Genomic DNA, 8,038 nt, shown 5'->3' on the forward strand with positions numbered 1-8,038 from the left:
AAAAAAATCATGAACTTTTCTCCTTATGGCATTTTTTTTCGAAATCATCGACTTCATCCAAAATACTTTTACGACGTTTAGTCCTCTTGGGAGAATGTAATACACCATCTTGTTTGTACTCACGGATAATTCTATAAACAGAAGCTATGCCAACTCCTGATGCCGTAGCAGCATATTCAGCCACGTCGTTTATTGAAACATCGGGTTTTGAATGAATTTCTGTTTTAAAAATGTTCAAAATCATTTCTTTCTCAGCTTTACTAATGTAAGATTTTTTCTGCCTCTTTTTTGGTGGACTCAATTCCATACTAATGAACTTAACACAAAGTGCTATTGCGTAGCAGGAAGAAAATTATTAAGAAAGAAAAACCAAAAACAACGACGCTGAGCACTTTGCACACTTCGAAAATTTCAGCGCTTCCTTTCTCAGCGTAGTGTCAAAATAGATTCCAAAAACGAAATGACCACCAGTTGACCGACGGAAAATGAACAGATCGCCCTTCCACCTTTTATGGGACACATTTCAAGGGAACCTTTTAAATAATAGATCAGACAAGAAGGCACCAGCATTGACATTACAGAAATTGTTTGTGAAGAGCGTGGTGACAATCTCGTAACGCCACCTCTTATCATCGAAGTACACTTCACCGCACACTCGTTTTATCCACGTGCGAACTATGCGACCACACTGGGACCCGTGCCCCTAGGGGCTTAACCAACACCTTTGAAAAATTCAGGGCTGTCGGCGGCACTATATACAAAGTCCCCGGAAACTCTTATTGCAAACAGCTAGAGCCGCCACTGAGACTAAGGGGTGTACGGCTTATGGAATACGTTTTGAAAGTTTTATGGCTAAACTTTTATTTATTTCACCCACAATTTCAAGCGGGGAGGGGGGGGGGGTACCCAGCATCCATAATTTTAACACAAGATGAAATCTAAAAAGTATGCATTTACAAACGATATTTATTGACAAATAAAATCTTATATTCAAATTTTTATTCTCAAGACAATTGAATGTTTAGAACAATAATTTTCAATTGAAGAAAATTAGTTGAACTAAACGCATGTGTTAGAAATTCTTGAAAAAAAAATTAATTAATTAATAGATGAAATGATAATAAAGATAAGTTAATATGCTTTCAAGTAAATAATTCTTGAAAAAGATGTTTCGAATTTATTCTATTATAAATTTAATCTTTTTTTTTTTCAAATCATACGGTATCTAATTAAACATTACAGTCATTTTAGAACAACAATTTTTGATTGAAATAAGAGTAATGACGTTTGAGCTAGAAAATCTTTCAAAGAAAAGAAAATAATAAATTTGTAATGATTTTTATTCTACGATAGAGAGAGAAGAAGAGAAAAAAAAAAACTCTTTCAACGATCTGTAATCCCCCCCCCCCATCCTCTTCTTTATTAATTTTTCTTTTTATAATGATATTTTGTTTGTGGTGGCTGAGTTTTTCCCAATGATTGTTATTAATACTTTTGTTTTTGTAAATTTTTGCCACCCAAATGCATTTTTAAAATACATGTTAATTTAGCTTAAATGTTTTATCTTATTGATCGAAATACTTTATATTGAAAAAATAACATTGATTTTAGCTGTTGAAAACTTTCAGCGTTTGATAAACGTTGCTTTTGATTTTAATTTTTCCAACAAAACTTGGAGGAAGAGGGGGGAAAACGCGCGTGGACATTTCGCTTATCTGATTGGCGCTGTTTTCAATCATCCCAATGCCAAACAGACAGCGGAAACACCAATTGTCACGTTGCTTTGTTTACTTCCACTATCTGCTCTCGCTAAACGGACTATAAGTGGGGATAATTTTGAAGTTGGTAACCCTATCTGAATCGATCATATTTTTTCCCCAACCTTACTATCCCTTTGCAGTTCTAAGTTCATTTCTATCATATACACTATTATTATTATTTATTAAATCATGTGTGGGGAGAAAAGTGCTTACCAACACCTTTTCAGAAACGTTTACAACAACACCACTGCTAATTAGCTGTGATAAACCAAACTTATTTTCAGCTGTAAATTTCTTTCCAAGAAACAAACAACAAGCATTATATTTATTTGGCTTTGGCAGTGGCAGTAGCAATTATTTATCACTTGCAAGAGCATCACAAGAGTGCCAATTTTTTTTTTCTTGGCAAAATTAGCAGATTTTGTTTAAGCTGATCCCTCTAATTTGACTTTAAAAAAGGCTCCAAAAAGTATCCGTTTTATACAGGGAAATATTGTGTTTTATACACGGAAATATTGTGTTCTTTTGCTTTCAGATTTGCTCTTTCAATAAACAATTTGTGAAAGATCCGTTCTTGTTGATTAGATTTTGTGAAGGGTCTGTTTTGGTTAATCGGGAGTTTGTGAAAGGTCCGTTTTGGTTGATCAGATTTTTGTGAAGGGTCCGTTAATGGACCCGAATATCCTCTGGCCAGACCCCTGCATAATGTGCATAAAAAAACATGAATTAAATACAAATACAAAAGTGACTACCAGCAACAGGCTCTGGGCCCAGCTAGGCTGGTCCTAGTCAATTTACAATCCCCAGTGAAGATCAATGGCCCTCTTAAAACTATCTACTCCCTTGCTCATTACCACCTCTTTCGGTAAGCTGTTCCAAGGTTCCACTACCCTGCTAAAATAATATTTTTTTCTAATATCCATGTTAGCCTGAGATTTAAATAGCTTAAAACAATGACCCTTAGTCCTGTTTTCAGTGCTAAACTTTAGCCCCGTAACATCTTTCATTTTAATAAATTTAAACAACTGAATCATGTCCCCTCGGTTTCTTCTTTGCTCAAGACTACATTTTTAGCATTCTAAGGCTGGAATCGTAGTCTAAATGAGAAAGTACATTTATTAGCCTTGTAGTCTGCCTCTGAACCTTTTCCAATAATCTTTCTTAAGATAAGGAGACCAAAACCGAACAGCATACTCCAAATGATGTCTTACCAAACTTCTACATAAGGGCAGAAGAACTTCTTTAGAACTTAGTGTTTATAAAAAAAGAGCTGGTTATGATATTCTTTTGACAGTCATTAACTTTTTTTGCCCTTAGTTCTTTGTGAGGCATTAACCCGTTTCTAGAATCACTCACATTACTTTCATAACAAGATATTCCTTGACTAACAAATAAGAAAGATCCTTTGCCACTGTATAGAAATGGCTCAAAATTTTCAATGTGAATGTGTTGGGTTGTCTGTCATCAATGTCAGTATCCTCATTGGTTTTGTCCTCGTTTGTCACTCCTAAAAGCTCTTCTTCCAGTTACTTCTGAATTGTCTAAGTACAATAAAGTTTCAGAGAAAGAGCTCTTTAATTAATTGCATAAAATGTCTCCAGTGGCCCAAGCTTGGTTATTAACAAGCCAAAATGCAGTTTATTACGTGTAATCTGTAATCTCGGGAGTTTGTGCTTTGAAAGAGGGGCAAATTTCATTTGCTTGCATTGCCGCTTTCGCATAAAATCAAAACTGATCTACATAAAATAAAATACAGTTGTCAAATCTTAAACCGTGTATAATCAAAATCAAATAATATAAACCAGCCTAAAATGAGGGTCTACTGTACTAATCTGAGCATTATTATCCATCAGGGTTAGCAACAAATAGGAATAATTTTATTTGATGCCTAGATGATGCAAATTTCAGGCTACAAGATAGCCTGAAATGGGCTTTTAAGACTTCAATTTCGAAATTTTCCGAGAAAAATACCAAAACACTTCCTTTCCATTTAATGTATCTTAAGATAGCCTAAAGTTGTGTTTTAAAAACTTCAATTTAAAAAAATTCTAGAAGAAACTATCAAAGTAACTTTAAAATAATTTTGGGAGACACCTCAAACTGCCCAACCTACAACACTGTCAAACGTTGTCTATAATTATGATTTTTGACTTTTTTTTAAATACTCACATTCTGCTCTTGATGCTAGCCACTCTTCTAGTATCTATGGCAGCAGTTGAAAGGTCAATTTCCACATTTAACGAGTGCAGACCAATTTAAGGAACAGTATTGATCAAAATCCTCTTGTTCTGTCAGATGTCAATACACAACTGAAGAATAAGTTTCAATTTTTAAGGTTTAAAAACTTTTTCTGCAAAATTTTGTGAATTATTAACAACATTGTGGGTAAAAACACTACAGTTTTTCGTCTCTTAATTAAGAAAATATTTTAATCATATTACTCACGCATGAATTTTGAGGTTACTTATTCTTTTTGAAAATACTCAGAGTCATAAATAGGAATGTATTGGTATTTTACAATAACTAATTTTTAAAAAAAAGTTATCACCAATTAGTAAGATCTATTATGAAGTCTTTTTAATTCACGATTTCATGAAAAACAATTCATATATAAATCTCTTTGAGGTAAGAATCTGGGCCCCCTCTTCAAACGGGTTCCACAAATCAAAAAAATTAAGGCTGCTCTTCAGTGAAAAAAAAAATGATCTTGGTGGAAAACGGTCTTTTTCTTTAAACGAGGGCAGTGTTCATAAATGAAGTGATTGACACTTCAACAACCAATAGAATGAATGTGGATCATGTGACCTGTCACATTTTGCAGGGGGACAGACTGGACGCTCCCTCTGCTGTGCACAGCCATCAAAAAAGTTGTAGCTGACGGCTAAATGAAACCGCAGCTTTTTAGATCCCCTTTTACTAGGAAATTCTTTCCGTCTTGACTGCAGAGCTAAAAGAAAAATGGCTCAATGTAAAATGAGCAGCATTTTACATTGAGGCAATCCTGCTGGTGACATTAATATATTTGCATTCACACTAAACGCTTGTAAATTTCACATTAAATAAATTAACTTTTGAAACAAAGATTTTTTTTTCATTCATATGGTTCCAGATCTCATCTATGAAAAGTCAACGAATGAATGAAAATTTGCAATAAATAAATTTATAAATTTGTCTTATTTTTAGAAAAATGGTCATCATTGAAAATTATATCTAGTTTTATGTAGTACATAAACATTTCTAGCGTGATGTTTTATTGAAGAATAAAATTATTTGCTTTAAGATGATTTTAAAAAAGGAAGAAAAAAAAAGGAAGATAGCCTGCATGACCACACTGAATTTTAACGAAATGAACTCTAAATTTTAACAAAAAAAAAAAAATCTTAAAAATATAGATGATCCTACTTAATATATTTGAAAAATAGAATTTTAAACTTTCACAGGCACGGAATTAAAACCTTACTGACTAAAACTGCCGTTCTTTCTTAAGATCAAGATTAGCGGCCGGTCGTTACTCGCTATGTGTGGAATAAAAGTGGTGACTAAAAATTTTAGTTATCAGACGAGGCAAAAAAATTGTTTCACTACCTACCACTCTCCCCAACCCCATCCCCCATCCGTTCTATCAACAGTTTCAAGTTGCCAGAAAACATTCTTCGAAAAAAGAAACTAGATCCTCATTGCATAGCTAACACTTGATTGTACAATAAACGTTAATTCCACTAATTAGTTACATTAACCTTTATTTGAAATGATAATTTTAATATTGTAGTGGTAATTTAAATGCTACTTTGTTGTTTAGTTACCTGTTTTACAAAATTGCAACGACTGCAAGGCAGGGTGAATGCAAAAAGTAAACGTTTTTTGAAAACGTTTACTTTGTCCCCGCAGGTTAACATTGGATACATTGAGCTCGACGAACAGGATCTCTCGGAAATTTGAACACTTTTATTTCCGACAGCAAATTAGTTCCTTTCCTCATGCTGCAACCGAAAGCAGAATCCACCTTTTCTAGCACACAGATTTTGCGCAATGACAACCTCTTGATTGATTGATTGATTGATTGATTGAAAGAGTTGAGTGGTTTTTGCCTGTCCTACGAGAGGAGGCTTGTACCACGGCAGGAAAAAAAGGGAGGAAGAGCTCGGGAGATGCACGGGCGGGGGAGAGAAATTAAAAAAAAAACAAAAAAATAAAATAAAAAAAAATTTAAAAAACTCAAAAGCGATTGGAACAAGCGAGGAAAGTGCAGAAAGCACGGATGGAAGAACAATTGGCACAAATACGAGAGATCACGTGGGCGAGAGGAACATTGGGATCCGAGATATTGAGGCGAGTAAAAAGGGAACGACGCAGGCTAGAGAGACAGGGACATTGAAGCAGGAAATGGTCAATTGTCTCGATTTGATTGCACAGGGGACAAAGTGGGGAGACGCTGCACTTGAAACGATGGAGAGTCTTGTTGACAGGGAGAGTCCCAGTTCGGAGTCTAGTTAGGAGAACTCCAAGTTTTCTGTTAGGGGTCCAGTTGATGTAGTCTTTGATGGATCCAAGGTAGGGTTTATGGTTGAAATACTTGCGGTTAATCCAGTCGCTGTTGATTTTTGACTTTAGTTCTTTTTTGTTCATGGTAATGATGTCTTCAGAGGCGATATCGTACGTGGAGCGGCTTAAAAAAGGCCCATTTCTGGCGAGGAGATCTGCTTTTTCGTTTACCGGAATTCCAAGGTGGCTTGGGACCCAAATAATGGTAATAGATTTGACTTTGTGCAGGGCTTCAACAATTGCTTCGATGGCATAAAAAATAGCTGAATGGGATTTCTGATTGAACGAAGAGAGGGCACTTAGATTGGATTTGCTGTCAGAAAAAAGAACGTAATCTTCATAGCTATTGGCGAATTCAATGATAGCTAGGGCTTCAGCTGTAAATATGGAGGCATTATTATTAATGATGGCCGCAGCATTGATATTATGAGAAACGTTGATGGCAGCGATACTGGTGAAATTATTATTCTTTGATCCATCTGTGCTGAGGATGATTTTACCTTGAAGAAAATTGGTTTGATATTCAGAAAAGTATGAGCGTGCTATAGTCGAGTTGATATTCTTGTCTTGGAAAGGGAGGCCATCTGAGATAATGTAAAAATTATTAATGTTGATCAGGTCTTCTTTAAATCTTTTCTTTATTATTTTGTTATAGTGAATATTGTTGTCTCTGAGATAGTCGAAGAGGCGGGGAAAGATGTGGTGATTGTCTCTTTTGAAGCGGTTATCGATACTATGTTCTTTAGTTTTGTTTGAAATAGGAGACATCCAATCAAGGGAGAAATGATGGAGGGTATACTTAATAATCATTGAAGAACGTCTGTCGCTGATACGGTTTTCATTAGCTTCCTGGTAGAGGATAGGGAGAGGAGTCCAACGAGGGAGGCCGAGAGCCCATCGAAGAGCGCTATTGTAGATCACTTCAATCTTATTGAGGCTGGAAAGGCTAGCCGCGTCGTAGACGATAGAACTGTAGTCAATTAATACCCTAATGAGGCTATTTGCGATGATAACAAGGTTCTTAGCATTGGTGCCGCTGTTATTATTAGCTATGATTTTGAGGTAGTTAAGGCGTTGGAAAGCTTTTTTCTGAAGATTAATTATGTGGCTGTTGAATAAAAAATTGTTAGTGAAAATAACTCCAAGGAATTTCATGTTGGTGTCCCAGGGAATGGCTTTCCCATTGTAATGAAATTGGAAGTTGGGAGAATATCTTTTTCTAGAAAAATTCATGGCTACGCTTTTCTCCGGAGCAATTGTAAGCTTCCAATTTCGGGTCCACTGGGTAATATGGGAGAGGGTTTTTTCAATTTTAAGTTTAGCATTCTCTGAAGTATCTGCTTGGGAAAAAATGATGATGTCGTCAGCGTAAATGAGAATTTTTGCTCCAAAAGGGATATCTTCGAAAATATCATGCATGTAGATCATGAAAAGCAGGGGTGCCAGAACGGATCCTTGGGCAACCCCAGAAGAGAGGGTGTGGGAGGAAGAGGTGGCTTCTCTCCACCGAACTTTGATTACCCTGGCTGAAAGGAATTTATTGATCCAACACGCTGTTTTACCGCTGATGCCGCATTTCAAAAGTTTCCATGATAGGCCGTCAATCCAGACGCTATCGTAAGCAGACTTAATGTCGAGTTTGATGCAAAAGATAAACTTTTTGTTTCTGCGGGCTGTTTGGATGTCTTCTGAGAATTTAGTTAAAGCAGTGTTACAGTCACGAAAAGGGAGAAAAC

General features: G+C 35.8%; 1 long non-coding RNA gene across 3 annotated transcripts in view; it reads right to left on the reverse strand.

The window, feature by feature from the left end:
- The window catches only part of LOC129231322 (uncharacterized), a 43,649-nt gene extending 37,868 nt beyond the window's left edge, over window positions 1–5,781 (reverse strand). Inside the window, exons 1-2 of one of the 3 annotated variants that reach the window (XR_008581238.1) lie at window positions 5,564–5,781; window positions 3,930–4,069 (exon numbers count right to left, since the gene is read on the reverse strand). This is a non-coding gene — a long non-coding RNA (uncharacterized LOC129231322). Of the gene's footprint in view, window positions 1–3,929; window positions 4,070–5,220; window positions 5,353–5,563 lie in introns of those variants that run through there. The other 2 variants (XR_008581240.1, XR_008581239.1) reach the window with 2 other exon arrangements.
- Between the last annotated feature and the right edge of the window lie 2,257 nt (window positions 5,782–8,038).

The sequence above is a fragment of the Uloborus diversus genome, chromosome 10, assembly GCF_026930045.1.
Source record: "Uloborus diversus isolate 005 chromosome 10, Udiv.v.3.1, whole genome shotgun sequence".
Lineage (NCBI taxonomy): Eukaryota > Metazoa > Arthropoda > Arachnida > Araneae > Uloboridae > Uloborus > Uloborus diversus.